We start from the raw sequence: 24,189 nt of genomic DNA, 5'->3' as shown, positions 1-24,189 counted from the left end.
GTTTTTATGAAAGTGAGTAAATAGGATTGTATCTGTGTGCAGTCTATAAGAGCTGACACTTTCAATAGTTGTCTTAAAAGCAGAGTTATCATACTGAAGTTAACACCGAGCAAGTAATGAGTGGAGCATGGAGGTAGTCTTATGAAGAGGTTTATTCTAGTTACACTTAACTTTCAAGTACATACATACACAACCGCTCCATGGGGTAATGGTGTCCTCTCTACTCATCCCTCTAGATCAATTGACCATCTCAACTGCCCCTTACAGTATCCTCAACAAAGAATAAATGCTGAATCATATATCCAGACAGGAAAACCTAAAGGCATAGACTGAGATAGAAACAGACCACTCCACAACACTCCTACATTTCTACACAAGAACCATTCATGCTGGAAAACACACTTAGAAGGAAAGCTTTCAAATACACAATCCTCAGGTGCACAACAAAGACACAAAGATAAACATAAATATACATTAACTTACAGTCTCATCCCACTCATGTCTACCACTAAAGTAGGAACTGCAATTAGGGAAGCAGTCCAGCATTCAAAGAAGCCTAGAAATAAATCAAAAAGCTCTCGATACACAACTATATGGATACACATCAAAATGGTGTAATACATACTGGAAATTAAGCAACCACAGGAAGTGGTGAAAGGCATGCAAAAGACAGCTGGACACAACTGCACCCGCAAACCACCACAAATACCTCACAGCTTGCAAAACTACTGAAACCGCACACAAGTAACACAAGCTGTAATAATCTACATTATACAATTACTGCAATTCTCCTGCTAGTCTCATCTCATAACTCTTAACATTTAAGAATGTATAAAGAAATCCTCACTAGAAGCAGACTCATCATCCCTCCTGAGCTACCTTGTCTTATTGGTCATTCCAACTGGCTTTTATAGACCCCTCACCACAATAGAAACACTGAATATGGGAGTGGTGCAAGAACTTTCAGTGCCTGAAGCAGAACTAGTTTTGCCTCATGGAATGCTCTACATACAGTGCACAAAAACTGGCTGTTTTTCAAGTTTTTCCACCGCTGCTAGAATGAGCCCAGAATGTGTTCTCTTGCCTCCTTTAATATACATTTTGGTACTGACTGCATCCTACATTCCAGGGCACAAGCAGGGATCATTCATGATGGAAGGGCTGGTTTAGAGTTTCGACCATTAAGGACAACTGCAAAAATAGTGGAGGTCCTGTCAGCCAAGCTTGTAGTTTGCTAGCTCTTCTCAGAGTAAGAGGCGTTTAAAGGCATGGACATGGTGGGCAATTGTCCAGGGATCTCACCTACCAAGCACCCCTGTGGGAATATGAACATTATCTCTATTTGACTTCTGACTTATTGTTAGACCTGTCAGTCCTAGTGTGGTTTCCCCTGTCTTTTTGCTTCTGACCTCCTGTTTTTGATCCTGTGCTGAATTCCATTTTTGCTGGCTTTAGGTCTCTGGGCACTTTACCACTGCTGACCAGGGCTAAAGTGCAAGTGCTCTCTGTCTAAATTGTATTGGTGATTGGTATTCATGATTGGCATATTTGATTTACTAGTAAGTCCCTAGTAGAGTGACCCATGTGTGCCTAGAGCCTGTAAAATCAAATGTTACTAGTGGGCCTGCAGCACTGATTGTGCCACCCACATGAGTAGCCCTGTAAACATGTCTCAGACCTGCCACTGCAGTGTCTTTGTGGGCAGCTGTAAACTGCCATTTCGACCTGGAGAGTGCACCCACTTGCCAGGCCCAAACCTTCCCTTTTGTTACATATAAGTCACCCCTACGGTAGGCCTAAAGTAGCCCGAAGGGCAGGGTGTGGTGGATTTAAAAGTTAGGACATTTACTGATGTGTTGTACATGTCCTGATAGGAAAATACTGCTAAATTCAGTTTTCGCTATAGCAAGGCCTATCTCTCCCATGTGAGTCTTTCCTTGAAATATTTCTTAGGTGCAATTCCCCATTGGGAGCATATGGAGATATGGAGTTTGGGGTCTGTTGGACTTTTGCTTATGCAGGGTCATCCCCAGTCTTTTTGCCTCCTGCCTCCTATTTTTTTTCTGACCTGTTGCTGTTGGCTTTTCAACTCTGAGCACTTTACCACTGCTAACCAGTGCTAAAGTGCATATGCTCTCCTTGTTATTTGTACGTAATTGGTTCTCCATGATTGGCATATTTGTTTTACTGTTAAGTCCCTAGTAAAGTGCACTAGAGGTGCCCAGGGCCTGTAAATCAAATGCTACTAGTGGGCCTGCAGCACTGGTTGTGCCACCCACATAAGTAGCTCTGTAATCATGTCTCAGACCTGCCACTGCAGTGTCTGTGTGTGTATTTTTACACTGTAAATTCGACTTGGCAAGTGTACCCACTTGCCAGGCCTAAACCTTCCCTTTTCTTACATGTAAGGCACCCCTAAGGTAGGCCCTAGGTAGCCCCAAGGGCAGGGTGCAGTGTATGGATAAGGTAGGACATATAGTAATGTGGTTTATATGTCCTGACAGTGAAATACTGCTAAATTCGTTTTTCACTGTTGCAAGGACTGTCTCTCTCATAGGATAATATGGGGGCTACCTTTAAATATGATTAAAGCGTAGATTCCCCTAGAGAGTAGATGGACATGTGGAGTTTGGGGTCCCTGAGCTCACAATTTAAAAATACATCTTTTAGTAAAGTTGATTTTAAGATTGTGCGTTTGAAAATGCCACTTTTAGAAAGTGAGCATTTTCTTGCTTAAACCATTCTGTGACTCTGCCTTGTTTGTGGATTCCCTGTCTGGGTCAGTTTGACAGTTGGGTTGTTTTTCACCTCACACCAGACAGTGACACAAAGGGAGCTGGAGTGTAACCTGCATTTCCTGATTAGCCATCTCTGCTAGGAGGGAGGGGTGGAGTGGTCACTCTCATCTGAAAGGACTGTGCCTGCCTCTAACAATGCCGGCTCCAACCCCCTGGTGTGTGTCTGAGGCCTTGCCTGGGCAAGGCAGGATTTCACAAGTAGGTGTGAGTCCCCTTTGAAGAAAGGTGACTTCAAAGACTAAAATGGGTATAAGAAGGGCACCCAAATCTACAGACTTTAGAAACACTTCTGGAATCAAGAGGAACCTCTGCCTGGAGAAGAGCTGTTAGTTGAGGAGGAAGTGCTGCCCTGCCTGTGACTGTGCTTTGTGGAGCTTTCCTGCAGTGCTGCTTCTGCCAGAGTAAGAGGGCAAAGACTGGACTTTGTGTGCCTTCCATCTTGAGAAGAAATCTCCAAGGGCTTGATCTAGAGCTTGCCTCCTGTTGTTTGAAGTCTCAGGGACAGCAAAGACTTCTCTCTGCCAGCACCTGGAGCCTCTGGAGAGACTCCTACTCTGCCCTGTGGTGCCCATCCAGTTCCTGGGACCCTGAAAGGAGAAGCTGGCAGCCTAAAGACAAGAAAATCCACGCACAGAGCGCCGTGCGGGGAAAAGATCGACGCGAATCCGATCGGCGGCTGAAAAACGATGCGCCGCCAGCTCCGCGGCTGAGAAACGACGCTCGCAGGAAACGCAACCGAAGAATCGACGCACGGAGCAGGAGAAACGACGCGCAGCATCGCTGACGGAGGCTGGGAGATCGCAACCTGCGCGGCTGGATCGTCAACTCATCGTGCGGCTGGATTTTTGACTCGAGTACCACCGTGCGGAGTTATTTTCGACGCACGCCCGCCCGTGCGGGGTTATTTTTGACGCACACCAGGTACATTTTCACTCTAGCAGCGCTAGTGTGTTTTTAAAACTACTTAAAGACTCTTTTTGATTTTTAATTAATAACTTGACTTGTGTATGGTGGATTTTTGTCGTTTTGGTCTTGTTTTGTTTAGATAAATATTTCCTATTTTTCTAAACCTGTGTTGTGTCATTTTGTAGTGTTTTCATTGAGTTACTGTGTGTGTTGGTACAAATACTTTACGCCTAGCACTCTGAGGTTAAGCCTACTGCTCTGCCAAGCTACCAAGGGGGTAAGCAGGGGTTAGCTGAGGGTGATTCTCTTTTACCCTGACTAGAGTGAGGGTCTTTGCTTGAACAGGGGGTAACCTGACTGTCAACCAAGGACCCCATTTCTAACATTGGTGGCAGCGGTGGGATTTGGACTTGTATTTGTACTTGACATACAGTGATTAAGTGTACACTACTGTTTTGATCTCAGACCACTACGTGACCACATACTACTTGTTTGGTGATCTTTTGCTTTTTCTCTTAAGGACTCCTTTTTGTTCTACTTCCATGATTTTGCTGATCCCTTGACTGATTCTTTTTACTTCATTGGGAACTTATTTTCTGCCTTTGGAACTTTGCACTTGTGACCATCATGTCTCAATCTGGAGATGCAACAGCTGGAGCTGTGTTTGAAATGGAGAAACTGAAGGAGTACTCAGTTGCTCAATTGAAACAGTTCCTTAAAGATCTTGACTGTCCTACTAAGAGCTCCACCAGGGAGGGGGAGCTGCAAAAGGCACAGAGGGCCGGGGTGACAATCAAGAAGGCTGAAGGGCACACAGAGGAGGAGAATGTGGGTGGAGAAGTGCAGAGGATACACAGTGGTGTAGTGGAGGTACCTGTTACGCCTGGGGGGAGGGTCCCCAGGAGGGGTAGCAGGGTGTCGTCTAAGGGTCTGACTCCTAAAGATGTGCAGGACAGACAGGCAGAAAGGGTTCGCCGGTTGGAGGCAGAAAAGTTGAGGATGCAAAGGGAGTATGACAAGTGGGAAAGGGACTTCGAGATACAAAGGATGATTTATGCTTACAAGCTTAAATTTAATCCGCTGGAAGTCATGAGGGCTGAATCCAGCTGGAATGGTGGCAGCAACAATTTAATATCTAGTGCTGCTGAAGAAATGCACATGCCCAGAGATGTGGTGCCCTACTTGAAGGAGGGAGTTAACACACACCAGGAGGTTCAGGGGTATGAGGTAGCTCCAGTGATGCACAGGGTCCCTGAGGTGGATTGGGGAACTGGCATGGGGAGTCATATTCCTACTGGTGGGAAGGACACTCTACTGACTCTAGGTGAGAGTGACAGGGAGAGGGGTTCCCCCCAGGTAGAAGTCCTGGTTATGGAGTGTGAAGACATCCCAGAAGAGTGTGGGTTGAGTGTCAGGGACAGTCAGGTACTGTCTCACCAGTCTCAGGAGGGTGATGTGGGGTGCTTTTTCAAAGCAGAGTCACTGGATGGTTGGGTGAAGGGTACTTTGGTTAATTCATGTGAGGGGCTGAGTGATGTAATTGCTGGAGAGCATATGTCTAGTCCTTATTTTTCAGAGCTATGCCAACACCAGGTGGAGTGTGAGTTCTCTGACCCCAGGGAGCTTACAATGGAGGCAGACCTCTTGGTGAGTACCAGAGAGTCTGAAGAGGCATTTGGGGGTGCTCCTGAGAGGAGTGGTCTAGGTATTTCCCAACCAGGTGAGGTAGGGAAGGATTGTAGTGTCCCAGGTAGGTCCCAGTGTAGTGGGATGGGTGAGGGACCCCATGTCCAGTCTCTGAGGAGAGGGAATGGGGATGGGCTGAGGTCCAAGGTGCCTGAGATCCGGTCCCAGGTCCTGGAGGGTTCCATGAGGGAACACCAGGAGGGGAGCCTAGCCTGTACCATAGGGCCATCTGTTGAGGGAGACCCCACAGTGTCAGGAGAACTTGGGGGGCGGCTGTAGCCAGCGTCCCACCAGTTCTGGTGTCTGGCAGTACCACTCCTAGTGAGGGGGTGCAGAAGTCCAGACAGAGGGTTGAGAGGGGGTTGCGGACCCCAGTGGAGAACCTGGAGGGTCAGGGGTCAGCTTTGAGAGCAGAGCCCCCCAGGAATGACCTTGGTAAGACCATTTCTGGGTTGGGGGGAATCCAGACTCTGTCAGATGGGCAGAGGTCAGGAGACCTGCGCAAGCCAGACTCTTGTGTGGCCCTTGGGGACATTGTGTCCCTTGAGGGGGGTAAGTGTGCCCCCCTGGAAGTCCTGGTGTGCCAGGCAGTGGTTCAACCGCAGGGTGGTGACCCTGGGTTGGATGACCAGGTTCAGAGGGTAAACTCTGACCTGGTGGGGGGTAGGTATGCCCCCCAGGAAGCCCTGGGTTGCCAGGCAGTGGTCCAGTCTGTGGGTACAGACCCTGGACTGGAGGATCAGGTGCAGGGGGTGGGCGGTTTGCCCAATCACCCCCCCTGGTGTGATTTCAAGGGGTACTCTCCCTGAGGGGGGGCGGTGCAGAACCCTGAGAGTAGGGGCAGGGGAGGAAGAGCCTCACCCCTGGCCACGGTGCAATCTAAGGGTACTGACCCTGGATTGTCTTCTGAGGGGGCCACTCCTAGTTGGGGGGTGCAGGACCCCAGAAGGGAGGGCAGGGGGAGGGAAGCCTCACCCCTGGCGCTGGTCCAACCTGAAGGTACAGACCCCAGGTTGGCGGACCAGTTGCAGGTTAACAGCCCTGCACTGGTGGAAGAATTGTGCAGGACTGCTTCTACAAGCACCCTGACAGTTTTTGACTCTGGGGGTGCCGCTTCTGCAGGGAGGGTACTGAGCCCCAGAGGGGAGGACCAGGGTCAGGTTGTCATCCCTGACCTGGTGGAAGAGAGAGTGGTCAAAGGGTGCCAGGCACCTGGGGCTACCGCCCCCCACTCTCCGCAGTCACAGTGGTTGGAGAGGCCTGAGGTCGGGCTCTCATCCCTGACAGTTGTCCGGGGCCACCGTGGCTTGCTGTCCTGGTGGACAGAGTTGCCCCTGGGGGGGGGGACGAGAGTCACACCCCGGGGGTGGAGTGGGCAACACCACTGTGTTGGCCCTGGTGGTACTATCTGCCCATTGCAATTAATCTGTGAGCAAAGTAAAGTTAGGTGCTGCACAGATGGTGTCTGTAGATGTGGAGAAGGGTTCCCCATGGGTTAGCTTAGTGGGCCCTGAGAGTATGGACAGAGGGATCCAACTGGAGTCAGGAAGGCGTAGAACTGGAACATGCCCCTGCTGTTGTGGGCCTGGGTCCTTGTTCTATTGCCCCAATCAGGGAAGTACATCAAGGTATTGATTGTTCTCCCCTGGCTTTAGGCTGGTAGGGGGTCATGTTGGACTTTTGCTTATGCAGGGTCATCCCCAGTCTTTTTGCCTCCTCCCTCCTATTTTTTTCTGACCTGTTGCTGTTGGCTTTTCAACTCTGAGCACTTTACCACTGCTAACCAGTGCTAAAGTGCATATGCTCTCCTTGTTATTTGTACGTAATTGGTTCTCCATGATTGGCATATTTGTTTTACTGTTAAGTCCCTAGTAAAGTGCACTAGAGGTGCCCAGGGCCTGTAAATCAAATGCTACTAGTGGGCCTGCAGCACTGGTTGTGCCACCCACATAAGTAGCTCTGTAATCATGTCTCAGACCTGCCACTGCAGTGTCTGTGTGTGTATTTTTACACTGTAAATTCGACTTGGCAAGTGTACCCACTTGCCAGGCCTAAACCTTCCCTTTTCTTACATGTAAGGCACCCCTAAGGTAGGCCCTAGGTAGCCCCAAGGGCAGGGTGCAGTGTATGGATAAGGTAGGACATATAGTAATGTGGTTTATATGTCCTGACAGTGAAATACTGCTAAATTCGTTTTTCACTGTTGCAAGGACTGTCTCTCTCATAGGATAATATGGGGGCTACCTTTAAATATGATTAAAGCGTAGATTCCCCTAGAGAGTAGATGGACATGTGGAGTTTGGGGTCCCTGAGCTCACAATTTAAAAATACATCTTTTAGTAAAGTTGATTTTAAGATTGTGCGTTTGAAAATGCCACTTTTAGAAAGTGAGCATTTTCTTGCTTAAACCATTCTGTGACTCTGCCTTGTTTGTGGATTCCCTGTCTGGGTCAGTTTGACAGTTGGGTTGTTTTTCACCTCACACCAGACAGTGACACAAAGGGAGCTGGAATGTAACCTGCATTTCCTGATTAGCCATCTCTGCTAGGAGGGAGGGGTGGAGTGGTCACTCTCATCTGAAAGGACTGTGCCTGCCTCTAACAATGCCGGCTCCAACCCCCTGGTGTGTGTCTGAGGCCTTGCCTGGGCAAGGCAGGATTTCACAAATAGGTGTGAGTCCCCTTTGAAGAAAGGTGACTTCAAAGACTAAAATGGGTATAAGAAGGGCACCCAAATCTACAGACTTTAGAAACACTTCTGGAATCAAGAGGAACCTCTGCCTGGAGAAGAGCTGTTAGCTGAGGAGGAAGTGCTGCCCTGCCTGTGACTGTGCTTTGTGGAGCTTTCCTGCAGTGCTGCTTCTGCCAGAGTAAGAGGGCAAAGACTGGACTTTGTGTGCCTTCCATCTTGAGAAGAAATCTCCAAGGGCTTGATCTAGAGCTTGCCTCCTGTTGTTTGAAGTCTCAGGGACAGCAAAGACTTCTCTCTGCCAGCACCTGGAGCCTCTGGAGAGACTCCTACTCTGCCCTGTGGTGCCCATCCAGTTCCTGGGACCCTGAAAGGAGAAGCTGGCAGCCTAAAGACAAGAAAATCCACGCACAGAGCACCGTGCGGGGAAAAGATCGACGCGAATCCGATCGGCGGCTGAAAAACGACGCGCCGCCAGCTCCGCGGCTGAGAAACGAAGCTCGCAGGAAACGCGACCGAAGAATCGACGCACGGAGCAGGAGAAACGACGCGCAGCATCGCTGACGGAGGCTGGGAGATCGCAACCTGCGCGGCTGGATCGCCAACTCATCGTGCGGCTGGATTTTTGACTCGAGTACCGCCGTGCGGAGTTATTTTCGACGCACGCCCGCCCGTGCGGGGTTATTTTTGACGCACACCAGGTACATTTTCACTCTAGCAGCGCTAGTGTGTTTTTAAAACTACTTAAAGACTCTTTTTGATTTTTAATTAATAACTTGACTTGTGAATGGTGGATTTTTGTCGTTTTGGTCTTGTTTTGTTTAGATAAATATTTCCTATTTTTCTAAACCTGTGTTGTGTCATTTTGTAGTGTTTTCTTTGAGTTACTGTGTGTGTTGGTACAAATACTTTACGCCTAGCACTCTGAGGTTAAGCCTACTGCTCTGCCAAGCTACCAAGGGGGAAACAGGGGTTAGCTGAGGGTGATTCTCTTTTACCCTGACTAGAGTGAGGGTCTTTGCTTGAACAGGGGGTAACCTGACTGTCAACCAAGGACCCCATTTCTAACAGGGTCCCTAAATTCACAACTTAAAAAATACATCTTTTGGCGAAGTTGGTTTGTAAACTGGGAGTTTGAAAATGCCACTTTTAGAAAGTGGGCATTTTTCTTGCTTAACTATTCTGTGCCTCTGTCTGTCAGTGGCATACATGTCCGGGTCAGGATGACAGTTGACCTGTTTATGAATTCACTCTAGACCAGTGGTCTTCAAACTTTTTAATGCTGCGCCCCCCAGTTGAAAAATAAAAATCATTGGGCCCCCCTTCAGAATTTTTCACAATTATTTTAGAAAGATGGCAATGTTTAAATATGTCTAAATCTATTTAAACATTGCAGTTAAGTACTGTTACCTTTTTAAAACTGCAGTAACATGCTTCTGCTCAAAACAAAGGCATGTTATCTGTATAATATTTATTTTGTCCAGAGTTTGGTGCCCCCCCCCTCGGATCACTTGAGGCCCCCCTAGGGGGGCCCACCCCCCAGTTTGAAGACCTCTGCTCTAGACAGTCACACAAAGGGAGCTGAGGTGTGTCCTGCATTTCCTGATGCAGGACACCCTAATGGGTCTTCCTGATCTAGAGTGGTGGAAGGAGCGGACACTTGCACCTGAATAGTGCTGTGCTTGTCCTTACACAAAGCAGTCCCCAACCCCCTGTGGTGTGTCTGGAACCAGGGCAGGGGAAGACAGGGTATTGTGCACTACAAAGACATCGCTTTGAAGTTTGCCTACTTCAAAGACAGAAATGGGTATACGTATTGGACCTCTGACCCTATAAATGTGGAACACTTCTGGACTCAGGAAGAAGAGCTGGATGCTGTAGGAGGGACTGCCACTCTGACTGTTGCTTTGTTGTGCTGGCCTGCTGCTTATTCTTTCTGCCCTAGGAGTGAAAGGACTGGACTTTGTTTTCTACTCCTACTTTCCAATGTTCTCATAGAGCTTGAGTTGAACTGGCCTCCTGTTACGAAGTCTAAAGGACATCAAAGACTTCATCTGCTAGCACCTGGGCTCCTCTGCTGAGAGCCCTGACCTACCAAGGCGTGCCAGTTCCAGTCTGGGCTCTTGAAAGAGGTTTTTGGTGCTACAAAGAGAAAATCCATCCTTCGACTTACTGTGTCATTTTGAACTGGAGCATTGCTGGAAGGATTCTATGCATCGGCACTGCCTGGCTCAGAGGGTGGTCCCTACTTGACGCAATGACAACGGTTTTCAACGAAGGCTTCAGCTTTTCGTCACAGCGCATCAGAAGAACCACCGCTGAGTGAGATTCGAGCACTGCATCACTGATGTCGGTGACGCACCACCTTGACTCTGACACCACACCTGCTTCATCGCTGTGAGATCAACGCATTGCAGTTTCACTTCCAATGTATCATTGACTCATCGTCCCTGGGTGTCATTTGTTTCATTGACACTGTATGTCAGTAAGGAACCAACGCTTTGTGCTGCAAATGACGCATCACCTCCCTTGTGACCGTAAGGAACTGATGTATCACCTTCCCTGCCTAGCAGTAAGGAACCAATGCATCACCTCCTCTACGACAGTAAGGAACCAATGCATCTCTGGCTCTTTCAATGCATTACCTCCCTGCGGCCTGCATTGTCTTTGTTTTTGAAGCATCTCAGGTACTTTGCCTCAGTCAAGCGCTTCATTCATTTCAAGGAACTACGAATGCATTTAATGTTTTACTAGTGATAACTTTGGTTGTACATATTGGATTTATGTCGTTTTGGTTTGGTTTTATCAGATAAATGTTGGGTATTTTTCTAAACGGGTGTGGAGTCCTTTCATAGTTTTTTCACTGTTACTGTGTGTGTGTGTGTGTGTGTGTGTGTGTGTGTGTGTGTGTACAAATACATTACACATTGCCTCTAAGATAAGCCTGACTGCACAGGCCAAACTACCAATGGGGTGCGCAGGGGTTATCTTAGCTCTGTGACTCCCTTACCCTGAATAGAGTGAGGGTCCCTATTTGGACAGGGTGCAAACCACTGCCAACTAGAGACCCCATTTCTAACACCTATTCTATTCTTCTTTCTAAAACTTGCTCTCATTTTCTGCCTACTTTTACCTCTGATTCTGTCTTTCGCTACCCAGCCTCATCATATCTCATTTGATTTATGGAGTTCTGGCAAGACATATTTCAATTGTTTTTCTTCTACCCTGTTTCTGAAGTTTTAACAAGTAATTCAGTATTGTTTGGCATCAAATAGACATGAATTAACAGGAAATGGAGGGGACAGCAGCATACAAGGGAGAAGGCAAGAAAGCACATGAGCTCTTGTGAAGTGCTGAAAGAAAAAGAAAAAAATAGTCCCTTGAATGTAAGCAGTGGCAGGACAAAAATTATAATCTCAGAGCTTTGTAAAGCAGAACTGTTCTAGAAGCAGTGCATAAAATTCAAAGTTGTTCAAAACTGGGGAGCCCAGCATATGTTTTTTCCAGGCTCCCTAAAATCTTTAAGATGACACTGCTTAGTCATGGGGCGTGTCACGTTTGAGATGGCAGCATCTCCACTGGCCATGCCTTTGGAATTTGTTTCAACCATTGAGCCACCAGTCAATGTATGTATGTCTGACCTTCCCCACCCATTTGTTTTGTTCGGGACCGGTAAGGAAACCCTGATTGACACAAACAAGAGATACAAGAAAAAACCCATATGCCCTGATACAAAACTCCCAGGCACACCAGAGTCATCTGTCTTTTTTGTTTGTTTTTGAATACCAAACTTCTGCATGGGAAGCTGGTTTCAGGGAAAAAAACTTGCAAAGCGAGTGCAAGAAACATGGAACCTACTTTGGAAAGCTGAAATGCCTTGAAACTGTCTCGCTGGCAGGAATTTCTAAATATAGAAGATGTTCCGCTTGGGGAGGAAAGGACGCCTTTTTGGTGACGTAGCAGGGCGGCAGGCGAACTGCAATATGTAAGTAATCTAAATAAGCCCCCTTAAATATGAGAGTGACCACATCATAACACATAAGAGTACTGTCTCAACGCTAAATCATACATTGACAAAGAGGAGTTGGTGCGAGAAGGACAAGTATGGTTCATTTTACGGTCAAATAGAGGCAGAAAAAATTTAATTTCAAAATGTATATTTAATTCCAAAAACAGTACAATGCAGAAGTCATAGAACCAAGCATGCTTTGTAGTCACCCCACTGTAGTGATGTATTGGTTTGTATGTAAAAGAAGAATGCTATGACATCAGGGGCAGTGGAATGTTGGGGCAGTGGAATGTTGGGGCAGGCTGTGACTGGGGATTTGAATGTTTTCATATGAAAGGTTGGAGTTGTGCCGGTTTGGGGATGGCGAGCACGTGTATCTCTGTCTGTACATTATAACTGGAAATAAACTTGTAAGGAAAGAACAAGAAGAGCCAGTGTACTTACTTCACATGGCGACGAGCAGGATCGTAAAGCAGCAAGCATTGGACTAAGAAAACTGTATTGGAAGGCAACGCTATAGACATCAGACTGAGGATTGGAGAGCAGCTATTTTCGGACCTGCTTTGTTAAAGGCAACTTATTTTAAGCAAGTGAGGGCAGTTTTTTTTATTATTATTTATTTATTTTTATTTTTCTCTTTCTCTAATACAGTTGCCGTTTGTTTATTTTGTTTGAGGCGCGTGTGTACTGCTCAAATGTTAGATTTTTCATCGCGTCGGTCCTCGCGTGCACCCCGGCATGGTTACTGGTTGTCTGGACAACATAATGCTTCATAACAATGTCTTGTGAACGTGCTGGTTCTTGCGCTGGAAGTTACATAGGAGCAGGAACAGCGCCCTTTTAATGTTAATTAGTACCAAGTACATGGTATTATTTTTACTATTCTTAACTTTTTAGCAACTTCATTGCTGAAGTTTATCCGGCACAAAGGAAAACTAACAGAAATTATTATAACAGAGATACATGTCTTGCTGAAGAAGTAAGCTAAAGAGTTATATTTTACAGCTATAATTTTTAGTACACTATGTCTTCGAGTGGAGATTCTTCTGGTACAGGGACGTCGCTTTCTTTGCAGTTGAGTACACCAAAGGAATTTTTAGCATCTCCTGGTGAACCAGCTGTACAATGGAAGGAGTGGAAGGAATATTTTTTGAATTACATAGCAAACGTAGAAGATTGCAATGGTTTAATCTCTGCTGAAAGAAAAAAAAGGATCTTAATGCACTGTTTAGGCCCTGAAGGTCTTCGTATTTACAATCAACTACAAAAACACGATAGAGGCGATGAAGATGTGTTTCAAAGTGCTATTTTGGATTTAAATGATCATTTTTCTCCTGCTGTTTGCATTGCGGTTACTCGTCACGCATTTTTCCATAGGAAACAAGAGAAACACGAGGACATAGAGAGCTACGTTTCTGCTTTAAAACATTTAGCTAGCTCATGTAGGTTTGCTGGTCTACATGATGAACTGGTACGGGACCAGATTGTAATGTATACTAAAAACAAATCTATTCAAGAGAGGTTGTGGATTGAAGGCGAATCCATTCTAAAGGATATTATTGCTTTAGTGAAGAAAGCGGAATTATCCGAAAGATGTGCGAAAATCACTTTGGCACAGGATAAGAACTTTGAAGAAGTTGTTGCCAAAGTTAGTGATCGCAAGCACAACAAATGGTCCATGGATAAGCCGGATAATGAGTTTAAATAAGAGAAAAATCAAACTTTTGCAAAGAATCAAAAATATAACATGTCTGATCGATCCAGAAATGAGTGTTTCCGTTGCGGGAGTTCCTTTCATTCTGCAAAATTTGATGGGTGTCCAGCTAAAAATGCTAAGTGTTTGGAATGTGGAATTGTAGGCCATTTTGCTAGGGTGTGCAGGAAGAAACAAATGAAGAAAGTGAACAGTAAAGTGGCCTGCATTAAGGAAGTGGTGGAAGACTGTTCTGATAACAGTGATGAAGACGTAAATTATAAACTGAGGGGTCACAAAACTGTGGTTTTGAACATTTCAGGACAAACGTCAAACAAACCCTTGTGTTGGGTATCATTTGGGGGAGTTATGCTGCAGGTGGCAGCAGACTCTGGTTCCCCATACAGTATTGTTTCAGAATGCACATGGCAAAAGCATTTTGTACATAGTTTAGGAGAACATTTAGAAACCTCTGACATTTTGCCTGAAAGTTACACTGGTGATAGAATAAATATTATTGGTTTTAGATTGCTGGTATTCAAATTTAAGCAAAGACAAGCCGTATGTAAATTATATGTGGCTAAGGATGGTCCGTCGGTATTAGGCTGGAAAGACCAAAAGAAATTGCATATTGTGCTTGATCCTAACAGTGTAGAGCAAGTCTTAGTAATGTGCGATGAAGAAGACACAAAAAAATGGGTCACACAAGAGTTTCCAGGAGTGTTCAATGGGCAAGTAGGTCAACTGAAAGGCTTTATACATCAGATTAGACTCAAAAAGGATGCCAAACCAAAAATTCATAAGGTACGGAATATTCCGTTTATTGTCAGGGAAGAGGTAAAAAAAGAGTTGGACAGGTTACAAAATTCACAGATTATAAAACCAGTTGAAGCTTCTGAGTGGGTTTCACCTTTGGTTGTTGCGCGTAAAGCTAATGGTAAAGTGCGTTTGTGTGTGGATTTGAGAGGTTTGAACAATAATATCATAGTAGATCAGTTTCCTTTGCCTCGTATTGATGAGATGTTGTCTGCCACGAGAGATGCTAAATGGTTTTCCACTTTGGACTTGTCGTCTGCTTACCACCAGGTTAGGTTGGACTATCATAGCAGACATCTTACAACTTTTTGTACACCATGGGGTTGTTTTCGTTTCAAACGTATGCCATTTGGTTTGGCGTCGGCGGCTGCCGTCTTTCAAAGGTTGATGGCGCAGTTATTTGGACATTTGCCTAATGTTACATTCTTTCAGGATGATATTTTAGTTATGGGAAGTAGCAAGAAACATCATGATAAGGAATTGAGGAATGTTTTGAACATCTTACAAGAAAAAGGTCTGACCGCAGAGATCAGTAAATGTAGGTTTGCACAGAGAAAAGTAACGTATTTAGGACATGAGATTGACCATGAATGCATAAGACCTAAAAAAAAGTTGGTGGAAGCTATTAAGAATGCCCCATGCCCCACATCTAAAGATGATTTGAGATCCTTTTTAGGTCTAGCCGAGTTTTATTCGAAATTTGTAGAAAATGTTTCAGCTAAAACCTACCAAATGAGACTGTTACTAAAAAACAAAGTGAAATTTGAATGGAATGTAAGTTGTCAGAAGGCTTTTCAGGAAATTAAGAATGCAATTGTGAGTGCTCCAATGTTGCATGGGTACGATCCAAAAGCTTGTTCTATTATCACTACGGATGCAAGTGGTAAGGGCCTTGGTAGTGTATTAACACAGAGTGACAATGTGGGTAAAGAATATGTGGTTGCATTTGCATCCCGTTCTTTGTCTCCCACAGAGGAAAAATACTCTGTAATAGAGAGAGAAACTTTGGCATGTGTATGGGCATTAGAACACTTTCGGAAATTTGTTTGGGGGTAAAAATGCATCATACGGACTGACCATAAGCCTCTTACTAAATTGTTAACTACAGAAGGTTTATGTAGAGCATCTGCGAGAATAGCTAGACTATCTATAAGACTACAAGATTTCTTATATGAAGTGCAGTATGTTCCTGGGGTAAAAAATGTTACTGCAGATTTTTTAAGTAGAATGTCCTTACCTTTAAGAGAGTTGGATCAACATCCATGGAATGACTGGTGTGTAGCTGGTGTGTTTGATGAGAATACTTTAAGCTCATTGCAAAAAGAAGAATGGATCATAGAGTATGAGAAAGACGAAGTGTTGAAAGAAGTTAAAAACAAAGTGATGTTCGGCTGGTATAATGACAAGAAAGTCAAAAGCAGTGATATGTTAAGAGCTTTTTGGGAAGTGAGAGATGAATTGAGTATTGAAGGTGATTTTGTGTGTAGAGGTGGGAAGATTATTCCCCCCTGTGGTATTAGAAATAAACTTATCGCTATTGGACATGAAGGTCATTCAGGAATATCTCGCACCAAAAGAGGAATTAAAGTACTTTATTGGTGGCCAAAAATTGATGTAGAAATTGAGAGATATGTACGTGACTGCATGGAGTGTGAGAATAGTGACAAATCTCAAAAGACACCTAACCCGCCAATTTCTTCTTCAAGTTGTCCTAATATACCATGGGAAGAAGTTGCTTTAGACATTATGGGTCCTATTACGTGGCATGATGGGTCTTCAAAGTTTATTGTGGTTTTAGTTGATTTGTTTTCAAGGTGGATTGAATTTTCTGTGTTACAAAAAATTGATACCAAGGCAGTGATTAATTTTTTGGAGGAAATATTTTTGAGGGAAGGATTTCCCAGAATTTTATTGACGGACAATGGTGTTCAATTTAAATCTGAGGAAATGAAAACTTTTGCTAAAATGACTGGTATTGAACAAAGGTTTACTGCTTTATATCATCCCAGGGGGGATGCTGTAGTGGAACGTATAAATAGGATTTTCATGGGCATCATTCAAATTGCAAAGCATGGAAACAAAACTAATATAGATTCTGAGTTAAGGAAAATGTTATGGGCTTATAGATGGACACCTCATGAGACAATAGGTCAAAGTCCGTTTGATATAATGCGAGGTAGAATTCCATTTTCGAAGATTAACCCTGGTTGGATGCAAAGAAGCAGACAGGTACTTTGGAGCAAAGAACATGTAAGAAAGTGCATAAAGAGTTCACAAGAAAAGAACAAGAAATATTTTAATAATAAATATGGTACTAAAGAAGCACATTTGAATGTGGGAGATTGGGTGAGAGTGAAATCCGTAAGGAAAGTGGCTAAAGGTGAGAGCAAGTTTAGCGAGCCTATAAGAATTAAGAAAGTGATGAGAAATACTGTCATTTTGGATGATGGCAGTGTATGTCACATGAGTCGCGTTGCTATTGCTAAGCCTTGCAAACAACAATTTGTGCAGTATGATTTGCTGGAAGGTAATAATAACAAATATTGGTGGTTGGAATGTGATATTGATGGTAACAAAGATTCTAGAGTTATTGGGGAATTGGGAGCTAGGGGCTGTCAGGAAGGTGTCCAGACTCGTATTAATATGGGAGAATTTGAATGTAATGTGAATGAGCGTGAACAGAATAAAAATGTAGCTTGTGGTGAAGTGAAGAAAAGTTGTTTCGGCAGGGTTTTGAGAAAACCTAAGGTATTACAAAATTTTGTGTGTGATTAAATAAAAATATATATATTTATTTATATACATATTATAATTTGTTTTTTTCTTGTTTTTTTGTTATTTTTTTAAGGGAAGGGGATGTGTAGTGATGTATTGGTTTGTATGTAAAAGAAGAATGCTATGACATCAGGGGCAGTGGAATGTTGGGGCAGTGGAATGTTGGGGCAGGCTGTGACTCGGGATTGGAATGTTTTCATATGAAAGGTTGGAGTTGTGCCGGTTTGGGGATGGCGAGCACATGTATCTCTGTCTGTACATTATAACTGGAAATAAACTTGTAAGGAAAGAACAAGAAGAGCGAGTGTACTTACTTCACCCACCCGGTGTAAGGTTCAGTTGGCTCTGCGTATTACTTCTCCTCTCACACTTAATATCTTGCACAAGACTTGATACCTGTAGCGTTTGTATGGCAAGATGTGCAGAGAGCGTAATCATATTTCTGCCTTGTCCTAAACACACTTTAAAAACAAACGGTTTCTCTCTAAGTAGACACGTGGTTAATCTCCTGAGATTTCAGGCGCCAATTGATAACACCTCTGAGAAAAATAAATAAAAACCGTTTTACTTGAAAGTCTAGGAGGGTGAACTTGGATAAATCAATAAGGGCAGTCCCAGTGCCTGTGAGGTGTGTGGTTTTTTTTCCGGAGAGTTCCATTATCTGCCCTTGATGAAAGCAGCGGCTGGAGAAGGCAGGCGGGCAGCTTGTGTCATAATCGGTTACAACAAACAGGCCTCCATTGCCTTGCAGACTCCGCCTGCCAGTGTCAAAGCCTGCGGACAGTTCTTTTTCATTAAGGAGCTTGCTCGACAGCTCAGCCCGCTCCCGAAGCTGTTATTAAACGCTGACACTGGAGAGAAGAACGAAGTGCAACCTGAAAGTGCTGAAGCAAAGATGTCTGAGGACATATTCATAGAAATATATTAACCTCATTCACTTGCTTTATGTCATGAGAGGAATTTGCTTCCTTTTTCTAGCAACTTTCAAATGCTATTATATATGTCAGGGTTTTTAGGACAGTGACACAATGTCATTAAGATCTAAAGTGTATAAAAATGTGAGCATACATACATTTATGTATTCAGGCCTAAACAGTGGGAATAAATGTGGCCGTACATCACGTTATTCTACTAATGTATAAACATTTGCACACATATTACTACGGAGAATAGCGCGTTTCTAAGCAAACCCTCAGAGCAACTCCAATTCCCCTTGAGTTACCGATGAACCCGGTAACTCTGGCAGATGTGGAGTAGCTGGGCCAAACTGCTACGACTTGGTAATAAGGCCCTTAGCATAAACACGTATGCTCCTGGTTTGTGTTCGTATATAAATGTGTGTCTGTGTGTGAGAGTGTGGATAAATATGTCTGTCCGTGCGGGACAACACTGGCATAATGGGTTCCCTGGCATTTTGTTGCCCTACTTCGCATTATCATGGCCGCTTTTGGCAAAATGGTGTACCCTGAAATACTGCGAGACTTCATTTACTCACCATTAGCACAACTGTTACACCGGGCTTTTGTGGACATTATATTCTATTGTAGGTGGCTATTTTTATACCACAACATACGTTTTCTCATGGTGCTGCAGATAACTAACCTCACGTAGAAAGTTATGACCTGTAAAGCCTACGAATGAAAAATGAAGGTAATGGGCAACCATGTTACTTTTAATAACTAGATAGCTTGAACTGCCTATTAATTTATTGGATTAGTAATCAGTTTTTACAGAAATAGGGCTGATAAGTGAACTTTTTTTAATCATTGTCTATTACCTTTAAAACATGGTAAGCCACCTGCTCTTGAGTGGATTGCTTTCTTGCCCATCTTATTTCTATTCTTCTTATATGATGACTTTCCTGACTATATATATTTTTGCAATGCCTCTGGAACATTTCTGCTGTACTAGGCCCTGAGATTATAATTTGTGTCCTGCCACTGCTTGCATTCAAAGGACTGTTTTTTTTTTCTTTCAGCCCTCCATGAGAGTCCATGCGCTTTCTTGCCCTCTCCCTTGTATGCTGCTGTCCCCCTCAAACATCCATCTCCTTCATGCTACTCGTTGCTCTTTTCTGACCTTTCTCAGCTCATCCATTGTTTCTTCTGCTTCTTCCTGCCTGTTTTTTTTTATCTCCTCTGCCTCAAGCTCCTGTGTTGTCCTTCTATGGGTTCCCACTCTCTTGATGCTCCCCCTGCATTGAATCCTTTCTCCACCCGCTGCTTCCCTCTACTCGCTTCACTGATCCACCATCCCTCCGTTGATGAGATTCCTTAACTTTTTTCTTCTTTTTTGGATGGCTAGTTAGTTGCAGGTTGCTGCTGGCCTGCTCCTTTTAACAAATGTACTTGCACACAAGTTTATATTCACTTTTTTTAAATTTTCTCCTCCAGAATTGGCAAAATGTAGAAGATGGCAGTCACATCATGTCAAAAGCATGCATGTGTGGTCATGCATGCATATGTCATGATGTATAGGTTCACATACATCATCACGCTGGGCCACTGTAGCTTCATGACACATATGAACACATACCTGATGACGCATGCTTAAGTACATGTTATTGTGCTTTATCTTTTTTTCGGTCACTGTTGTGAGGCTTCACCAAAAAAAGCATTGGCAAAGCCAATAGGTCAGCATTAACAATCAAAACATGAAACCTATGGGCTTTGCAAGTGCATGTCCTACAATGCATTCAAAAGGTATTAAGGGATGCACTGCTAACATTCATGTTGAAGGTCAGGTCAGTTTGGTTCACAATAAAAGAATCGAACTTCTTCATGAGTGCCCCTTCAGAAGTATTTATAAATGCTGTGCATTTTTTAACAAATATATACAAAAATGATGTTGCCAAGTGCAACTTTTTACCTCCTTGTTTAAAATCTTAGTGGGAGTAATCCCTAAACCTCCTCTGGGGAAGCTTGATCGGTTGTTTTACTCAGTGCAATTTGTGTCTGTTATATATACAGTCTGCACATCTTTCAAAGTTCACCATATGTCCCTACCCACCACTCCAAAAAATTATATTTAACTAAGTGGAGGGTTGCTGTACACTTTTGCTCAGCTCTCTCCACCTTCCAAAAAATAAACAGGATAACTACGGAATATCCTGCCATGCCTCCGTGTTCTTCCTTTCACCATCAATGTAAAGATATTTTGTATTGTGTATCGGCGAACCTTCAAGCAGATAATCACAAAACAGCGAGAATAAAACAGTAAACCCTGCTTTGTTGTGATGGCTTCTTACCGAACCACCCTACACCTCGTTATATGTGCAATCAGTCCTTTTGTTTTTGTTTGCAACTTTATCTGGAGCTACAGCAAGGTATCAAAAAGAACACTTTAGAGGCTCCACTTGACATGCACCTGTGCCCCGTGGCTGCTAATACCAGGTAAATCACAAAACACATGCAGTGCGAAGCCTGACCCCCAACTCCTTAATTTATGATCTGTGAATGTACTTTTCATGGGGAATATAACCCCACAATATCTCACCTTCAACAAAGATATGCTGCTGCGTGAAGTGTAGGACAGGTTTCACAATTAGGGACACAAATATGTCTATGCAACTGCATCAGCAAAAAGGCATTCTGATTTGATTGAAAAGTAATCGAATCTTGATTCTGATTTGATTGAAAAGTAATCCAGTCTTGATGTGTAATGGATTAAATGGTCATTTTTAAATGCAGGTTTTGACAGCCCAGCTGTCAAACAGATCAATCACTAACAATATATAAAGTGGACTTTGAGTCTGCCCCTTTCAACGGCTGGTTTCCTTCAACAGCCTCTTTCAGCTATTGGCCTTAGATTTGTCAATCACTTCTAAAATGAGTCCAGTGCACTATTAATCTCTCATCTAAAACTACTTGGTGTTTGGATGCGTCCTTCTGCCACCGCTTGAGTAGTTGCATCAAACTATATCACAAACTTTCCTAAAACGATAACCCTCTTGGTCTTCTGCTGACTCCTTCCTGTGTGGCTCCCTCCAATGAGCTAAAGCTGAGTAGGTAAGCACAATAATGCTTCCTTAGTGTTGACTTTGGTTTATTTGACTTATTTGGCTTATTGGCTTTGTCAATGCTTCCCTAGTACTGTAGTGCTCAATGACAAGTGCATCCACAGCCTCTTCATCTGACACGTTTCACTCAGAAACTTTGAGCCCTGGAGCTTTCTCCAGACAATTCCTTCTTAACACTGAAAGGCATCTATTCTTAGCATGGATTTGATACGGTACATCAGTCGTTCAATTAATAGAAATCCGAACCGATGGAGGGACTGAAGGCTGTTGTTGACGACATACCATGAAACGTTGCGTGGCCAACCGACATACCGGATCAAGTCAGTCACGGGGCACATATCAAATTCAAATCAGAATGGATGCTTTCTGATATTAATTTATGGAATTACCTTGAGGAAATCCATGGGCACAAAGTGTCTGATCCAAACATGTGTCAGATGAACAAGCTATGGATATAATTTTAACAACATCAGTATAAAAAAATATTTTTTATTCCACTATACATCACGATTTGATTATTTTTGTATTCAAACCAAAGGGCATTGGGGCTTCTGTTTTTAATACAGTCCTGGGCAGGAAGGTTAAACTCAATTGAAGCACCGCAATGGAACTATGATAGGACCATTTAAACTGTACCAAAGGCAGCTTCGCCGCACGTCGAACACAAGTCCTTTTCTGCTATGCTTGTAAAATGATATCACCTGTTCTTTAGAGCCGTGGTGATAACTGATGCCCCCTAGAGGAGTCAAAGTGACATGACACAGGTGCTCTTCATAGCCAGGTATTCCGCATGCATGAATGATACACAGATTCCCATGAGATAACGGCACACAGATGCTCCCTACAGCGGGGATAGACAGGTGTGGATGCAGTCTCTAGGTACCAGTGTGTGAATGAGAAGTCATAAACGGACGTCCCTCTGATTACGGAAGCTAGGTGCCCGACTCTGCCAATAGGCGGATATGCCCCCCCCCCCCCCCCCCCCCGTGAGGGCGTGTGTCGGAATGACCCCCGCTATAGACTACCCAAACAGCTGCCCTCCCCCCCCCCCCCCCCTTACCTCCAGCGGCCGCACAGCCGGGTACTTGTCAGCGGGGATCCCCAATTCTAGATGCTGTCACCCTCCCCGCAGATGCTTCTCCTGGATCTCTCGGTTCTGCGGCCCGTATTGCCCAGTTTCTTCCAGAGCTGCTCGCGGTACCTCTCCAGTGGTGCTCCGGGGTGATGTCCGCCCCTAATTCCGCTTTCCACACGAATCAGTATTATTCAGCCCCAAGGTCCGCTCTCCGCTGTGGCTGTCTCCGGAGCTCCATTGCTCAGAGGCTCTGCCTTCATCGCCCAAAGTTGCTCCGCACACGTCTTTTGTTAGGGCTGAGCCGGCAACAGTATGGTGGCAGGAAATGCCATGAGTCGAGATCCGACTACGACCCTCTGAACCCCAGTGCCTGGATTTAAAGGGCAGGCGAACGAGTGTCTCACAGCAGGGTCTCTCCTCGCCCCTTCTACTGCCTCCAATGTTGGCCGTCTCTCCTCTGCTCGACGCGGCTCCTGGTGCTTTCTGCTTGGGCTGAGCGAGGAGGAGGAGCCGGGGGAGGGTGGGCCATCTGACAGCGCATTCTATGCCGCGGCTGCAAGTCCAGGTGAAGCCACGACATAGCTGCAGACAGAATAAAGATCCCTGTTCCTGACAGTGCAAGAGGACCAGGCAGAACCACTGCAGGAGGGCCAGGCAGAAACGCACCCCCCCCCCCCCCCCAAACCAGTAAAGGGACAGATCTATTGGAGAGATCCAAGGGAAACCACCAATACTACGCAGGACTAAGCACTCTTTACCATGCGGGTAAGTACCACGCAGGTAAGTATTTTTAACCTTTACCATGCAATACTTCATCACGCAGGTAAGTTTTTTTTTCAAATAGTATGAAGTTTTTTTTTTTTTTTTTTTAAAGTTGCTGATAAATGTAAAGGCGGTAGGGGTGGTTCAGAGGCATAACATAGGCCCCCAGTAGCCCCTGCGATGCACAGGGGCTCCCACAGTTTACAAGTCGGATGGGATGTAAAGAGGGACTGAGAGCCGTACGGGCTCTCAGTATCACGTTAACGTGCTGAACGTGTCCGGGAGGGGCACGGAGCACGAGGGTACAAATAAAGGACGGAACTGCGGTGACGCAGTTCCGAGTGTGACTGTAACACCGAAGGGTCTGTGCGTGGTCTTTGAATGCAGCGCTGCGCCACGTGTCTACAATGGCGACGAAGGTGGGATGCAAGACATTGCGTTACAATGAAGCGACTATCGATGTAACACATACCTGAAGCGTGGTGTGGTGTTGGCCCCGGAAAAAAAAAAAGACAAAGAAGACCACGTGGTGTGGTGTCAGCCGCTGAGAGGAGGCGAGGGCCGCTGGTGGTGCCCGGGCGCCTCGTGTAGAGTCCCACGTCGGCGAAAGCGGTGCGGTTTGGCTTCCCGATCGGGGAAGCCCAAGACGGTGAGCCCTGCCCCGCCCCGTCGGGCGTGTCCTCGCTGCTGTCGGAGCAGCTGAAAGTGAAGCCGGACCAGGCCCCGCCTGGGTGTCGACTGCCATGTGGGGCAGCGATCGCGTAAAAGAAAAGAAAAAGGAAAGGACGCTCTGCTCGCGGGAGCGGAGCAGCGCGTCGGACACGTGGGGTCGGGAGGCCCCGAACAACGCTCTGCTCGCTGGAGCGAGGCAGCACGTCTCACACGTGGGGTCGGGAGGCCCCGAACAGCGCTCTGCTCGCTGGAGCGAGGCAGCGCGTCTCACACGTGGGGTCGGGAGGCCCC

General features: G+C 45.1%; 1 protein-coding gene across 5 annotated transcripts in view; it reads right to left on the bottom strand.

Moving 5' to 3' along the window:
• OSBPL5 (oxysterol binding protein like 5) overlaps positions 1–23,134 on the bottom strand; it is a 1,002,849-nt gene extending 979,715 nt beyond the window's left edge. The window contains exon 1 of one of the 5 annotated variants that reach the window (XM_069223010.1): positions 22,450–23,134. The gene's annotated coding sequence lies outside the window, so the exon portion shown is untranslated. The remainder of the gene's footprint in view (positions 1–22,449) is intronic. The other 4 variants (XM_069223008.1, XM_069223007.1, XM_069223012.1 and 1 more) reach the window with 4 other exon arrangements.
• Positions 23,135–24,189: the final 1,055 nt, after the last annotated feature.

This window comes from Pleurodeles waltl, chromosome 3_1 (genome assembly GCF_031143425.1).
Source record: "Pleurodeles waltl isolate 20211129_DDA chromosome 3_1, aPleWal1.hap1.20221129, whole genome shotgun sequence".
Classification (NCBI taxonomy): Eukaryota; Metazoa; Chordata; class Amphibia; order Caudata; family Salamandridae; genus Pleurodeles; species Pleurodeles waltl.
Note: the sequence above shows the minus strand (reverse complement) of the source record. Positions and strands in the feature narration are given on the sequence as shown.